The 15,644-nt window shown below is 43.4% G+C and overlaps 1 protein-coding gene across 7 annotated transcripts in view; it reads right to left on the reverse strand.

Moving 5' to 3' along the window:
* Window positions 1-15,644, reverse strand: part of DMD (dystrophin) — a 1,782,468-nt gene that overhangs the window by 60,008 nt on the left and 1,706,816 nt on the right. The gene's annotated exons all lie outside the window — the stretch shown is intronic.

Raw genomic sequence — 15,644 nt, forward strand, 5'->3', positions numbered from 1 at the left:
CCCAAGTGATACTCAGCTCTAGTTTTGGACCCACCGGTACAGTTAGCCAGAAGTACGATGGTGGTGTTTATTGGCATTTCAAAGGAGGGGGGAGCTCCTGACTCCCTTTTTTCCCTAGACCCTCGAGTGCTGTGTTTCAAGGAACCATAACGAACAGGCCTGCAAAGTCACGTGATGGCAAGGTTTCATTTCACGGATGCGGATGCAGAGCCTCAGATGAGCGAGAGGTGACTTTTTAAAGACCCACGCGGCTAAACGGCGCTGGACTTAACACTAGACGCCAGCCCGCCTGTCTGGTGCCGTGTGCAGGCTGGTCTGCTGCTTCTCTCTCTCTCATGCTCTCACACTTCCAAAATCTTATTTCATACATGCCCTCCTTCCCAGACGGCACCATTAGTTCAGAGAATCTTAAGTATATGTACCCATTGCTTCATCTATATGTTACTGTGGCCATGCATTTCAGTGTTTTTTTTTTTAACTGCAAAAAACCATGTTTCAGTTTTTCAGTTTTACACTGGCCTCTATAGCGACTGCTTTGTTTTCCGTTGCTTCCTGCTCTAATATATTCCATGTGGAACAGCCCAGGGATAGTCTAAGTGTCTCCTTGGGTGAGTGTCTCTTGGTGGCAAATTCCTCAGGTCTTGTCTGTCTGAAATTTTTTTTTTTATTCAACCCAGATTCTTGATAGTTGTCTGGTGGTGTTCAGAACTTTACACTGCAAAGTGTGTGTGCTTTTAGCACAACTGAGCTGTTACTCCACCCTCCTCCTCTGGCTTTCTCATGTGGGGCTGCTGCTGAGAAGTCAGCAGTAGAACTGACTGTTGCTTCTTTGAAGGTCATCTGTCCATTGGCTAGCTGGTGCCTCGTAGGATTCACTGCTTTTCTTGAACCTGCATTTAACAGTCTTTAGTCAGATCTGGAACCTTCTCCATCATGGTCTAAACAGGCCACGCCACTTTTTCATTCTCGCTCTTGTCTCCTTACAGAAATCCATTAGGTGAATGTAGGAGTCTTTCTCACTCCAGCTGCCATGTCTCTGAACAGGCCTTCCCTAATTTTCCTTTTTGCATCCTTCTATTATTTCATTCCGAAGGATTCTTTCTGCCTGATGGCGTGGCTTATCTGTTTTTCTCCTTAGCAGCATCCAGTCCACTATCAGCGCAAACAGCAAATGTTACATTTTGGTCCTTATACTTAAAATAGTGCTGGATCTCTCTCACCCTGGCTTCCTGTGAACTTTTCTTTTTTTTAAAACTATGTCCTGCATTGCCCTGAAAATGTTTTCCAGAGATACTTGTAGCTCTAGAATTGAGGTGCCCTCTCCAGAGAAGATATACTTTAGCCAACCACCAAGGGGCACTCCCTATTCCAGGACCCATGTCAACTGTGTATATGACGGGCTATTTACACTCAACGGGTGCTGAGTGTCTGCCCGTGGCTTCTGTTGGAAGGTGGCCACTGCTAAAGGCTCAGTTCACACTGCAGACAGAAAGGCAGTAGGCTTTGCACCGACAGGTCATTTAGGCTTCCGCACTGCCTGCTCCAGCACAACTCCAGTCTTTACCCCCATGGCAAATTTAACCACCTGATAATCAGCTGCTCAACCTTGGGTTTCCTAGTGGCAAAACGGTATCCATTCAAGCTACTGATCAAAAACTTTCATTGAGCGTGTTCTCTGTGTAGCGGACTATCAGAGAGGTACTTTGTGGAAATTTTTTTTTTTTTGTAAAAAATTAAAAAAGAATGATAGGCCCTAAAGATGAAAGGGATCGTGTGAGTTCATCCTCTCTGAATGGCACCATGGAACTCTCAGACCCTCCACGGTTGTCAAGTCCAAACTGTTATTCAAGTGTGTTCTTAAAGCCACTGTGTAAAACCGCCCACGTGAGGGAGCAAACTTCCGTGTAAAAGAAGGCCCGTCCAAAGTGCTTCATCACGCTGAGCTGGAGTCTGCCAGGCGGCACGCAGGAACAGGGGCTCAGGGGTGGAAGCGAGGCAGTTCTAGCCCCACCATTGCTACTTCCTGGCTGTGTGACCTGGGAGAAACCTTTCTCTCTCTCTCTCTCTTCACATTCCTCAGCGGTGAAAGGGAACATTAATAGCACCTACCTCATTGGCTTGTTTTAAGATTTAAATGAGTTAACAAAAGGATCAGAGTTGGACATACAACAAGAGCCCAGCTGGCCTGATCCTCTGAGCAGAAGCCCACAGGTTCTCAGCCTTCACACAGCCCTTTCAGGATTTGCTCAGAGCTGTCTCATGTCTATGCCTTTCATATCCGCCTCACATGAGCTGGCTTGGTTTGCGCTGTTCTTTAGAAAACTGTTCTCCAAACGCGACCTACTAGAAATGCTGCCTCCATTTCTCTAGACAGTACAACAGGATGACTTTCTTTCATTCTCTACTATAAGCTCCCACCGGCTTCCACTCAGATCCCTGGGTCAGTGTTTCCCAGGGTGGCCAGCAGATCAATCACGAGCCAAAACACTTCATGAAAAGGGCAAATTAATTGAGGAAATATCACACATCAAATTTGCCTCTTAAAATTCTTAGCACCCATTAACATAGTAAGAGCTGAGAAGGTTGTCAGTAAAGAAACACGCTGAACTTCCTTTAACCTCACAATTTCCCACACTAAAATTACTCAGCCCCTCTAAGACATCTTTCTTGCTCTCTCTCTCTTGAAATTATAAAACCTGTGAATATTTCAAGTTACTGATGGCCCGCTGGGCATGGTGGGAAAGCTGTCCTTGGCTGTTTTCGCCAGTGATTCCTCCATTCTGTATGTGGTAATGTGAAATTTGTTTCCGCTCCCCCAACAACTTTCCTGTTCAAGACTATTGTACAAGCTCATTGCTGTCTTAAGACACCGGACTTTCACAGTCAGTGAATTGGCCATTCTTTGTCACTCTGCTACTTTTACATTTTAAAAGTATGTGTTCTTGATGTCTCCTAAAGTCACTGATGAAAGTATCAAACAGGCCAAGGCAAAGCCTGAGTCATACCATCGCCTACCATCAGCACAAAGCCAGGATTCAGTCCTCTCTGGTTGGTGTGCTATGACTCGTGCCAGCTTTAGTGTGCCCTGTTCTCCTCCTCATCTACAGACACAGGGAGAGCCTATTCAGAAGAAAGGTATGTTTCAGCTACAATATGTCCTATAATCTCTCGCTCCACTGATCTAGAAACCAACTTGATCAAATAACTCTTTCTAACCAAGAGACAAGCCATTATAAAAGGACAGCCCATTCATTCCAGTGGCCACGAATTCATCCTATTTAATACGTGGGTTTATTGTTGCTTAATCTGAACCTGTGTATACTTTTCTTAGGGTGAAGTGGTCATTTAATGAATTCAAAGACATACTACAGAGGAAGAATTTAGGCTTCATACAGAAAGGATGAGGAGTACATAAATGATTCTGTTCCTTCTGGAAGACTACAGAAAAAAAATGTGACTATGAGTCAGCAACAAAAGGAGGTGTAACATAAATAACTAAAAAGACCAAAACACCATGTCTGTGATGTATATAACTAAAGGCATGGCCACGTATGGTGAGAAGAAGTGATCTAATTACCCTCAATCCTGTTCACGCCGTTCTTAGAACACAGTATCTAGCGGTGGTGGCTAAGACTGACCCAGAACTCAGAGAAGTCTTGGCAGAAAGGCAAAACGATAATTAAGGGGTTTGAAAGGCCTATGAGTACAGCTTAAGGGAATTGGGATTATTTAGCCATGGAAGACAAAAAAAAAAAAAAAAAGTGAACGAGCAAGAAAGAGTAGCTGAAGGGGCGATTTAATAACAGTTTTCAATTACGTGAATGGCTATCACACAGGGGCCTGTGACCAGCTGTTCGATCCCACCGCTGAGGACAGAACAAGAAGGAGCAGGCTTAAGCAGCATGAAGAATTCAGGCTGTGACTCACACGGAAGAATTTTCTGATGCTGAAAGTTGTTAAAGCATTAGTGTGAATTAGCAAGGGAAGCTATAGAATGTTCTTTTCCAAAATGCTGTAGATTCTCCTGTGCTTGAAAAGTTAGAAATTCTCAAGGTTCTTTTTAACGCCTCAGAAGCAAGATTCATCATTTTGGTTCTTTTAAAACTGCTTGCCTAGGCCAACTGACAGCGCTGGAGACAAGATAGCAGGGTTCACATGCCCATTCTATTTCGATCTTTCATTTTTACTACAAACCATTATCTTTCCTAATGGTAGATTCCCTCCTTTTGTTTGGCAGTAAAAAAGAACCACCAGGCAAGCTTCTATAAAGATGGAAATGATCTTGAAATGATACTGGCCTCATTCTAGGAATCTAGGGAAAAAAATAAATAGGAGGGATTGGAATAGTGGGAAGAGACTGAGGTCAAAAGATGAACCCGATGTCACTGCACTAGGATCACCCTCGCAGGTGTCATCGTTTGCTAACACACACAGACATCGGCTCTCTTCTCTAGGGAGCAAGGATGACCTTGTTCAGACCCCATGTGCCAATTGCATCCCAGTTAGTCAGAAACACTTTGAATGGGTCCATTAGCCCTGGTTTACTTTGGTGTTAGGTTTTGCTTTTTGCCTTCTTCCTCCTCCCCTCTTCCACATGCACCCACCAAAAGCCAAGCTATCACAGCTTCTTTCATCGTGAGACCACTCTAGAGATGGATCCTGGCTTTCCAGGTCACTCTTCTGGGGGGGGGGGCGGTCCTCGCCTCTCCACCATCCTTGCATAAAGGCGAGAGAACGGGATCTTAAATGTCTTTGTCATCAATGCTGCCCCATGACAGCGAGTCGCAGTGTGGTTGATACAGATGTCATCTTAATAAGGTACAAAAGTAGTTAATGCAATTCTGGTGTCTGGAATCTGTAGTCAAGGGGAGTAAACTCAAATGACACTACCTGGCAAGGCTGAGGTTAGGGGATTTGCCAAGGTTCAGAATAATGTTTGGGTTTCTTCCATGTTATGCTCCCCATAAACATTTAGGCACTGAGAGAACAAGTCCCAAATGGTGACGAGGGAATCAACCTGAATACGCATGTTTTTTTTTTTTTTTTTCAGCATCACAGTATCATTTCATGGCTGCAGAAGAAATGCAACGGGCACACTTCTCCCCAAGTGCCCTGTTCCAGCCGCCATAAACACACGTGTGGATTTGTAAGAAAGAGGTGGCTTTGAGCATCTCAGGTGTCAGGTTTTTGAAAACAAACAGGTCAATTCTTAATAAACTGGGAAAACATGAGTAGGCAGAAAAGATGTCACACCTAGTAGATTTTGCCTGATAAAGAAGAGCAATGGCGGGACCCTCCCTGGTAGCAGGGGGTTACAGCACAGCACTGTGAAGCTCTCCACAGCCACTGCACCACAAGTTCGGTCCCGGCCAGGAAGCTGACCCACATGGCACAGCAGACCTCTCCTGTCTTGCCCGCTGCTCCCCTCAGCAGTGTATTCTAGTCAGTCGGCCTGTTCTACACCCCACTCTGTCTCTGGTGAATCCTCTCACTGCCCCTGCACCTCTGGCTTGCACCCCAGTTCTGTATGCATGAATAAATAAATATTTAAAAAGAAAAAAAAAAAGAGCAATGTCCTGGAAATAATACTTGGACTAGATCTACTACATGGCCAATTAATTAAGGACAGGAAAGATGTTTCTATGCCTGCCACAGAAGTTTGCTGAAGTAAACAATGGGTGGCAATTAAGCTGTAATACAGCACAGAACATACAAGCTGAAAGGTTTGTTGGATGGAGAAAGCACTGCTTAGCCATGGTGGAGCACAAGACAATCTTAGTGGGCTCCTACAAGGGATAGGACACAAAAATAATAATTCTTGAGCTTCCCAAAGTTTACTTTCAAATAGTTTTTAAAGTGAGTGTCTCCATTGATTTGTCTGTTATGCTATCACATACTAAAGGCAAACAGCCTCGTTCTAGATTTGGAGATTTTTAGAATGATCTGGCTTAAAACATAAGGTGACACAACACTCATCCTGGGGGACACTGAAGGGAACCCCACAGACAGCCTTACTTTGTGTCAGAATTTCTCTAGCAGGGCCAAACTCTGTGCCCCGGAGGTCATCTGACAAGGTCTGAAGACATTTTTTGTTGTTAGAACCAGGACAGAGGGTGCTATGGGGTTCCTAGGTGAGGGCCGGAATCCGGCTAAACAGCCACCGCTGCCCAGGGCAGCTCCCTGCACTGACGGATTATCCAGATCTCGGTCCTGATGTTCACATCTTACATTACCCTGGTGCATCTGTCAAAACGCTGAAACCAACACAAGTATATTTCCACTAACTAAACAGCAGATTTCGCGGCGGCCCTGCAGACACCTATTCTCCACAACACAGAGCTGAGCAGCCCCGACAGACCTGGTCAACTACTAATTGGGAAAGACAGGCCACGCTGCAGATTACATTGTGGAGAGAGGGAAGGAAGGAAAGGGACTAACAAGAAATCCCAAGCTGGAAGTGAACATGGGAACATGTGAATATTGCACAGCCTGATTAGGAATCAGGCTGCTTCTCCACCACACAACCCTGTGTAATATGTTCCAGCAAAAACAGCAGCATACATTTATTAAATCACGGCAAATAATTATCCCAAGCAAGGGAAAGCAGGCCAACTAGCAAGAGAGAGAATGTGTGTGTGTGTGAGAGTGTGTGTGTGTGAGAGAGAGAGTGTGTGTGTGTGCGCGCACGGGCCAACTTATGTGTGTACATACATGTGTCTTTTCATTCTAAATAACAGAGTTCCTGCCCATTTAGAGGAAACATAGTAACTAAATGTATACAAACTGAATATATTCAAACTCATGAATAGATTTTGGAAACATTCTTATTGGCAGAAAAAGGTAGATTTATGGAAAACATGGAGGAAAACCCACAGATTTTTAAAAAGGTTAATTTCTCCTTCCTGGCCATTTTCATTTGCTTTTTTCACTAGTGACATGTTTCCTTCATAAATCCAAATAACCACTTCACTATTACTGTCATTCTTAATAGGTAAAGGCATTAAAGGATAACAACCCAGCTTCTCTGGTGCTCATTGTAAAAAGCGTTGCTGTTTGGAAAGGTTTGCTGAATTTAAATTTATCAAAACTGTTTTGTGAATTATCATCTGTACACAAAGATTGCAAACTACAAGGACAATGGCTAGCCAGGGTCAGACAGCATAGGACAGGCAGTTCCTGACTGTTCCCTGCGCTGTTTTTACAATATTTTAACAACCTCTAAATCTAACAAGGGCATCGACAGAATATTTTACATAAGAGAGAAATCTGTACTAGCAATGAACATGAAAGAAGAAACAAGAACAAGTTGTAAAGAATATTAATGACTCTTCTTCCAAACAAACCCAATTTTTATGAAGATCAAATGAGTGATAAAAAATCTCCTATGAAAATATTTGAAACCTGCGGGCACCAAATGAGAACAGTAGCAAGGTGGCATTTTGGTCCTGTTAGGCACAGGAGTGCTGTGTCTCACCCTTGAGTGGCTGAGCAGAGCGGAGGGGAACGAGGAGCCACAAGCGGCTTTTGCACATCTTGTTTTGAGTCTCTGCTCTTTGTGTTCAAAGAACAGCTGGCCTCGTGCGAAAGGCCACCCTCTATTTACAAGATGCTTTTGCTCCTCTCTGTTACAGTTTGTACCAGCAGATCAGGTAAGACTCTGCTGATAATGACCAAGTTTTGAAATGAGTACAGTCATTCCTTTCCCTTTCTGCCTTTTCCATTTATAACATTTGGCATGTCATCAAAGCAAGTGGGGGAGAAGTAACCCTTGAGACAATCTGTTGAACTTTACGTTGCAGATGAAAAAGAAAGGTTCTAAGAGGTTAAGGAAACAGCTCAGGATTATCTATTGTTTTAATATTTGAGTAGGTATGTTTAAAATAGTCTTAAAGAGCGGACGGAGCCATTTCCTTTGGGAACAGGCAGGCCAATCTCCAAAAACTTTTATGAGTCTTTGACTTGTTTGAGCACACTAGGGGTCCTGGCATCTGAGAAAGGCCTGCCCGCATTGGTGACCAGGTACCCAGTCTCACACTGAAATCTCTTCTGATCTACCGAGACCTTGGCAAAGGTACAAGTCCATGAAAACTACTGTAATGCATGCAAACATTCATCTCTGGGGACCACCTCCCCTCTTTCCTTGCACGCAAAAGGTGTTATTCCTCCTTGTTACATGCTACAACAAGTCTGAGCCTCATGGACAAATGGGTACAGTTATACTGAAGTAAGGGGGAAAAAGGGAAAAGAAAAGAACAGGCCACGAGCAGATTCTCTTTGGCACACAACTTGCACTCACTCTGTATTGTGTTCAATCTCTCACCCCCACAAAAGAGTTGGTGAATATGAAAAAGTATCACACATATACTAGCTAGAAGTTGGAGCTCTGTGGTTATTTTTTTTCCCAAATGACCAACGGAAAGTAGCATAGATGTAGGAACTCGTTATTATAAAAGGACCAATGTAAAAATTAGAAAAGATTCATCAGGCCCTCCCTGGTGGCGCAGCGGGTTAAAGCACAGCACTAAGAAGCTAAAGTCACTTCCGCATGAGTTCGATTCCCGCCTGCCCCGGAAGTGACCACATGGCGTGGCAGACCTCTCCTGACCCGCCCGCTGCTCCCCTCAGCAGTGTACTTCGTCGATCTGCCTGTTCTGCACCCCACTCTGTCTCTGGTGAATCCTCTCACCCTCCGCATCTCTGGCCTGTACCCCAGTTCTATATGAATAAATAAATCTTTAAAAAAAAAAAAAGATCTTCTTACTGTCTTGCCACAAAACTTAAACCTGACTCGAATAAGGAAACAACCAGCAACATCCAGAATATGGGCCATTCTTCAAGAGAACTGGCCCAGGGACTTCAAAGGTACCAATGGCATTAATACAGAAACAAAAAATGCTGGGATACTTTCCTGATCAAGTCAAAGTACAGAGACTTAACAAGGAAATGCAACTAGAACCTTGACTGGATCCTGGAAGAAAAGAGGAAGCTAGAAGGAACATTCTGGGGCAGTGAGGAAATTTCCATGTGGACTGTATGTCAGATGAGTTAATGTTCAATTTGTTTGTGATGAGGATATGAAGATGACTTTTTAAAAAGGAGATGCATGGTAAAGTGTTTAGGGGTTCAGTTTATGCTGTGATGCCCCACTTTGTTTGAGTGTGTATATTCAAATACCAGTAAATGCTGGGAAGAGTGGAGGGAGGAAAGTGTTAAAAAAAAAAAAAGCTAAGTATTGGGGAGACAGATGTCTGAGAAGTACAAGTGTTCACTATACCATCCTGCTGACTCTACCTTATACTTGTTACCTTTCCAGAATAATAACCACTCCTTCGCCTTCTGGGTAAGAGTAAGCGTGGAACTTTTCCAGAATGAAATGCCACTATTTGGAAACCACTGTTTCCTCCAAGTCACCCTTTCATTGAGGAAACAAGTTAGGCAGTGAGTGGTTAAGAGTGATTTAATAACTGCGAAAGGGTCGGGGAATGGCAGAAAGGGCAATGGTAGAAAATTTGAAAAGCTCCTCAGGATTAATTTTCTCAAAAACACCAGAAACTTAACGTCAAACTGATTTCTTTCTTGTTCTCTGACCCTCAACCTCCCCAAAGCACGACTGGATACAGTCTGCCCACGTGTGCGTTTCCTGACGCCAATTGTGACTTTTGGGCATCAAAATGAATTTACGAATCCCCATATTTATGGCAGTTTTTCATGTTTGCAATAAGAATTGAGAGGTCACGGGTTGTGTTCGTGAAACAAGAAGTCAATGCCATCCTATAACTGCTGTCTTGGGTAGAAATCAAGTATTTTATTTAAAGTCCTAAGATAATGAGCAGGTTGGAGGCCAGCAGTCACTGCTCTAAATATTAATCAGGACTCTGAAACATCCATTAAAGATAAAATCAGCCCAAACAATAACACACAGTGATTATCCACTCTTCATTTACATGTTCAAGGACAACTGTCCTGACCTCAGCCGCTGCACTCCACCTGACTAATAAACCAATTAAGACCATAGCTCCAGGGAACATCAGCACAATTTTAAAATCTGTACAAATCCATAAGTATACTCAATGCTATTAATTTATGCTAGAGAGTTCTTATTTAACAGAAAAGTTCCACATATAGCCGGTAGAGCACATCTATCCCATAGGTAACAAGGAATAGACTTTCTCAAGTATGTATCAGGATGCACTGCACTAGGCGACAAGATAGGAAGTTAGTTCTTCTACTACCTCTTACCATCATTTAAAATCCACTTTAGGGGGGCCTCCCTGGTGGCGCAGCGGGTTAAAGCACAGCACAAAGAAGCTAAAGCCACTTCCACATGAGTTCGATCCCTGCCTGCCCCGGAGGTGACCACATGGCGAGGCAGACCTCTCCTGACCCGACCGCTGCTCCCCTCAGCAGTGGACTTCGTCGATCTGCCTGTTCTGCTCCCCGCTCTGTCTCTGGTGAATCCTCTCACCCTCTGCATCTCTGGCCTGTACCCCAGTTCTGTACGAATAAATAAATAAATCTTTAAAAAAAAATCCACTTTGGGAAAAGGCAAAAGGATAGGAACTTCAAACAGAGTAGTGGTTTTCAGAGACTGGGAGTAGGTGTAATGACACGAAAGCATGAGGGAATTTTAGGGGTGACAGAAATATGCCGTGCTTCGTAGTGGTGGTGACAATGATATGCATTTATCAATACACCTAGAATTCAACACAAAATTGACTGTATGTTTTCTAAAATGCAGCTTTAAAAAGGGGCAAGACACCGCCCCATACCTCTGCCTGTTCCCCAGTTCTGTATGCATAAATAAATCTTTTTTAAAAAGTGGGCAAGAAGGAGAACATTTCCAAAAAAAAAAAAAAGTATCAAACGAATAACAACAACAACAAGGACGCCTCAAAACAAAACAAACAAAAAACTCTAGTGACTAGATTGGAAGGTCAAGACACTTTAAGGACCATGGATAAAAAGGGAAGAAGATCCCAGTAGAAAGAACTTTTCTTCTTTTAAAAATTCAAATTGTAAGTCATTGACAACTGTGAGGGAGAGAAGGGAGGGGGGAAGGAAGACATGATGAATGTTGAACTCAGGTTTTCTTGTTTCCATGAGCTTCGGGGTATATTACAATGTGAATCAGAATTAGTGGCCAACTGATCAAAGGGCGGTCCAAATACTCTTCCTACTAAAAGCATGACTTAAAAATTATTTTTCATCGGCATCTTCTGCCTAAACTTGGAAGAGAGCAATAGAGGGGGGAAGGAACATTTGTTTGTAAGAGTAAACTACCACGTTAGCAGGCTAAGGAGGGGAATGGGAATGCCAAGTGTTTTCCTATGCAACAAATGCATGAATGAAACAGGTTTCAGTGACAACCCAATTCTATTCTCCAAATACTGGTGAAGAAAATATCCATCACATCACACTGAGAAGTTAACCAAACAAGCCATAACAAATTAAATGGATAATTATGAAGCTAAACCCACCATAGCATATAATTAAGGAGAAAAAAAAAACAGCAGTAATTCAAAAACAATAGTCAACTCAAGGGAATGCTGATAATACTCTGCTAAAAGATCTTTTCCAAAAAATTGTGGGAATTTGAAAAACTGTGCACGAACTAGATCAGTAGGAGTGTGGTGATGCTACCTCTCTTTATGAATATCAAAAATTGCAGTGACTTACTAATATTGGAGTTACTAATGAGGCTCTGTTAGTCCAAAGGGTCATAAACAGAATGTCTGTGGAGCCAAGAGGCCCATATTTTGATTGCTGAACAAAAAGCCAAAGGAAATCTCAGCAAAGTAGAATTATTAAGAGTTATTTCAAGGGTAGAAAATGTAAATTATGATCATTTGGCATGGGAAATGCTGCCAAACTGATTAAGAAGTGTCCTGGCATGGTATTTTTAACACTCACAGAGAAGAGAATGCCAAGTCGCTCAAAATTTTATCTACAGGGGCTTGGTTATAGATAAAGGGAACTGTTCGTGTAGCTGGCATGCTACCATGTTACAATGCAATTTAGATAATCGTAGCTACCAATCATTGAGCACCTACTGTATACTTACTGTACCACCACAACGCAATGTACTTGGCCACTATTGGGGCACGACCCCCCTCTCACCCTCCAACTCCACCTCCCAGAGTTTAGGGTCTACGCTCACTAATAGCAGAGCTGGGATCTGAACCCAGACAGTTGGCTTCTGGCCCTCTGTGTTAACCACTCTGCTCTGCACTACTCCAGATATCAGTATGCTGGAATGATTTATTGTGATATTGTGTGTGTATGTAATGCTTGTTTCTCCACAGTTGAGGCTGTAATTTATTTTCATTTCTATATCATTCTATATTATAGAAAGTGTGCATAGATGATATTCATTTTTGTCATATGAATATAAATATCCTGGAGAGATGAAAAAGCAACGTATTCATTTTGAATGCATGAATACAACAGAGGCAGAAAAAAGATGTAAAATAAACAGGTTTTGACACCAAACTCTTGTAGGTGAAGCGTATTGAATATAAAGTTGGTATACTCGATTCCACCTAAACAATCAAGTCCTTAAAATGTTTACAGAAGAAAACACTACAAAGACAATCAATGGGGGAGGGGAAGAGATACATTTCAGGACACAGCCAAATACCAGTTGACAGATACACACCACTGTTCTGGAGTCACAAGTGGAAACTTTTCCCAGCAAAAACCAACTATAACTTCGTTTCTTTTGAGAGTACCCTGGGTGCTTGCAACTGGCAATAGAATGTTTAAACAAGATCATTGCATGTCTATGTGTTTCTGGGTACAGGTATTCATTTATCCATGTCATCTTCTTACAACTCGGCATTCATACAAAGCCTCACAGTGAAACTTTCTTAGTCTAGCAGTCTAGTATTTTAACTTGTTAGAGTCATCTATTTCTATTCAGACAGTTTAGCAGAAGGAAACACTGGCTTGGAACATATGGAGCTTGGGTCTGATGTCTAGTTGTGACATAATATAATCACAGCGTGTAGACTATACTCACTCGGCCTCTGGGCTTTTGTTTTCTCATCTGAGAAAGGAAGGAAGGAGACAATCTGCAAGATCCCTTCTGGCAGTTTCTGTGACTCATGGCCAGGCGGACTTGGCCACTAAGGTCCTAAAGATCGATCGATTCCATGGATGTCACCATGGATGATGAAAAAAGAACACCCCGCTGGATTAATGGAAGCTGTCCTTCTGAAACAAATTAGTTTCAAAGATCCTTCTAGTACTACCCCAAGGAGTCTATTTCCCAGTAAATGTGCTGACTGCAGTGTGCTTACAGTGTAGAAACATCCTATAGCCTCACTCGGTAGCAGTCATGAGACCTCCGTCAAATCCAGAAATTTACAGTGGAACTTCCTCGTTAATAGTCACAGATATGACTTCATTTCCTGGCTTAATGGATAGGTCCTTCAAGACCCTAAACTGATTTTTAAATAGGTAACCTTTTATTCAAACTTGATGGGCACTTTCATTCTTTTCTCTTTTCTTTTTATTTCCCCCACATTTTTTTTCATTGTGAAACAAAATACAATAGTACCATTTACTATCTGAGCCATTTTAAAGTGCCCAGCCTGGACGTGTCAAATACATTCATATTATGTAACCATCAAGCATCGTCCACCTCCAAATCACAGAACTGGAGGCTGTGAAAATCTTTCACAGATCCTGTAAAGAGCACTGCACGTGCAAACACACCCTCTCTTCCCGGCCACCACCAGACTCCTGTCTAAATCAGAAGCTACAGTGTCCCATCTACACCAACTTGAAAAGTTGTTTTCTAGTTTGTGATGAGAAAACAAAGGAAAGGAAAGAACCACACTCTGAAACCAACCTTTGCAAAGCCAGGAATGCACTCCCGGAAGGAACAAGTCCTGCACTGTGTGTCCTGAAGCTGGTTCCTACCAGCCGCCTTTGAGCACAACGTTGGCAAGGGCACCGGCCGGCCAGTCCCCAACGTCTTGAACTCGGAACAAAGGGTTAGAGGGCATTTCCATGTTCGCTGTCTTCCCTTCAGCAAAAATAGCATTTTCATATATGTGCCACAGTGGAACGCAAGGGGTCTGCTAGGCCAGGACGTTGCTCCGGAAGCAACTGTTTACAGTGCATCTGTTCAGCCACTTTGCAAACTGCTACAGAGTTGAGAAGCCCCCCAAATTTAAGTCAGATAAGACACGTACACCTCTCATGGCTCTGTTCACACAGAACGTGCACAACATTTTAACTGGAAGCATCAATTCACCCAAACTCAGCGTCTTGAAGCTTGCTCCCCTGCCATTCCCATCTCTCCTATGTTCCCTGGCTTGTTACAGCATCTCGTGATGGAGCAGAGGCCCAGGATAGGGGCCTGTGGTGTCACTTTGGGAGGTGGCACAGCAGGTAGCATCCTGAAGTGCCTATTTGGGAATGAGGTGGGAAACAGGAGGTGGGCTAGCATACAGCGTCGAGGGACTTTAGGGACACAAATTGTTTGTCCACGTAAACAGTAAAAACCAAGTCCAAAGCCTGCCAATTCTCATCTCCCCAGAGGACTGGGGAAGATTAGACACGAGAGAGCGCCTGTGAGAAAAGGACAAGTACTATCATCAGGAGCGGCAATAGTCATATTTTGTAGAAGCAAGGTGGGTTGAAATGGTAAAGTGGGGCTGTTTCACAGCAGCAAAAGCAAGCTGGGTGGTTAAGGAAACAGACCTGGAAAGTTCTTTCAAATAGTGAAATCAGGATGCCTTCCGTAGACACAGGAAAGAAACTGATGATTTCTAAGGATGGTGTCAGATGGTGAGGGCATCTCTCCCAAACCAGTAAGACCATGGACAGGAAGTGGCATGTGCAGTGCAGCATGATCATGCACTCGACCAGCCCTGACAGTGTGTCAGGGGGCAATGAAAGGAATTAAACAAAAGATTTCCTTTCTCGAAAAAAGACGACACACTTCAGTACTTTACTAGTTTTTGTCAAATTTGAAACGTTCAAGGAAGAAAATTCAAAAAACACCCCAAAGAAGAAATTAAAACCTGCCTGTTAGCACTGGAAGTCCGGACCACTATCTTTTTCATCTGTCTTTCTCTGTCTCCCCGTCCCAAAGTCATTCCCAATAGCTTGGGGATTGGTCCCCCGGATGTTTACTCAGCAGGCAAAGATGATGGACGGCATTCAAAGATGAGAGGGTTTCTGGTCCCAGAGTTGGGAAATAATGAAACCAGACCACTGGGCCTTGGGGGTGAGGGGGCCCCCCTCAGTCTAGGAAGCCGCAGGCAGACCTACAGCAATGGGCTGCACTCCTGGTGAGGGACTAGCACTGGGAAAAGAAGACCTTCAGTCCTCGCCGCAGCCCCATGTCCAGACAACCATATTCCAGCAAACCAGCAACTAGGTCTTCACTTTTCCCACCAAAGGAAGAAAAAAATGACTTGAAGAGCTGCTATTGCTACAGCAGCCATCATATTACAATATTTAAGCTGATCCTCTGCCGTATTATACCTTAAATGTGCACAATAGTATCTGTCAAACACATTTCAGTAGAAGAGTCGCGTGACAGGCACTGGCTGCAGAAGCTGCCCCTGTGCTCAGCAGGACCCACCACCATGGAGACCGCTGGGCAGAGATGAGACCTCGCCCTTATTCTT

The sequence above is a fragment of the Condylura cristata genome, unplaced genomic scaffold (genome assembly GCF_000260355.1).
Source record: "Condylura cristata isolate star-nosed mole 26May11 unplaced genomic scaffold, ConCri1.0 scaffold00027, whole genome shotgun sequence".
Lineage (NCBI taxonomy): Eukaryota > Metazoa > Chordata > Mammalia > Eulipotyphla > Talpidae > Condylura > Condylura cristata.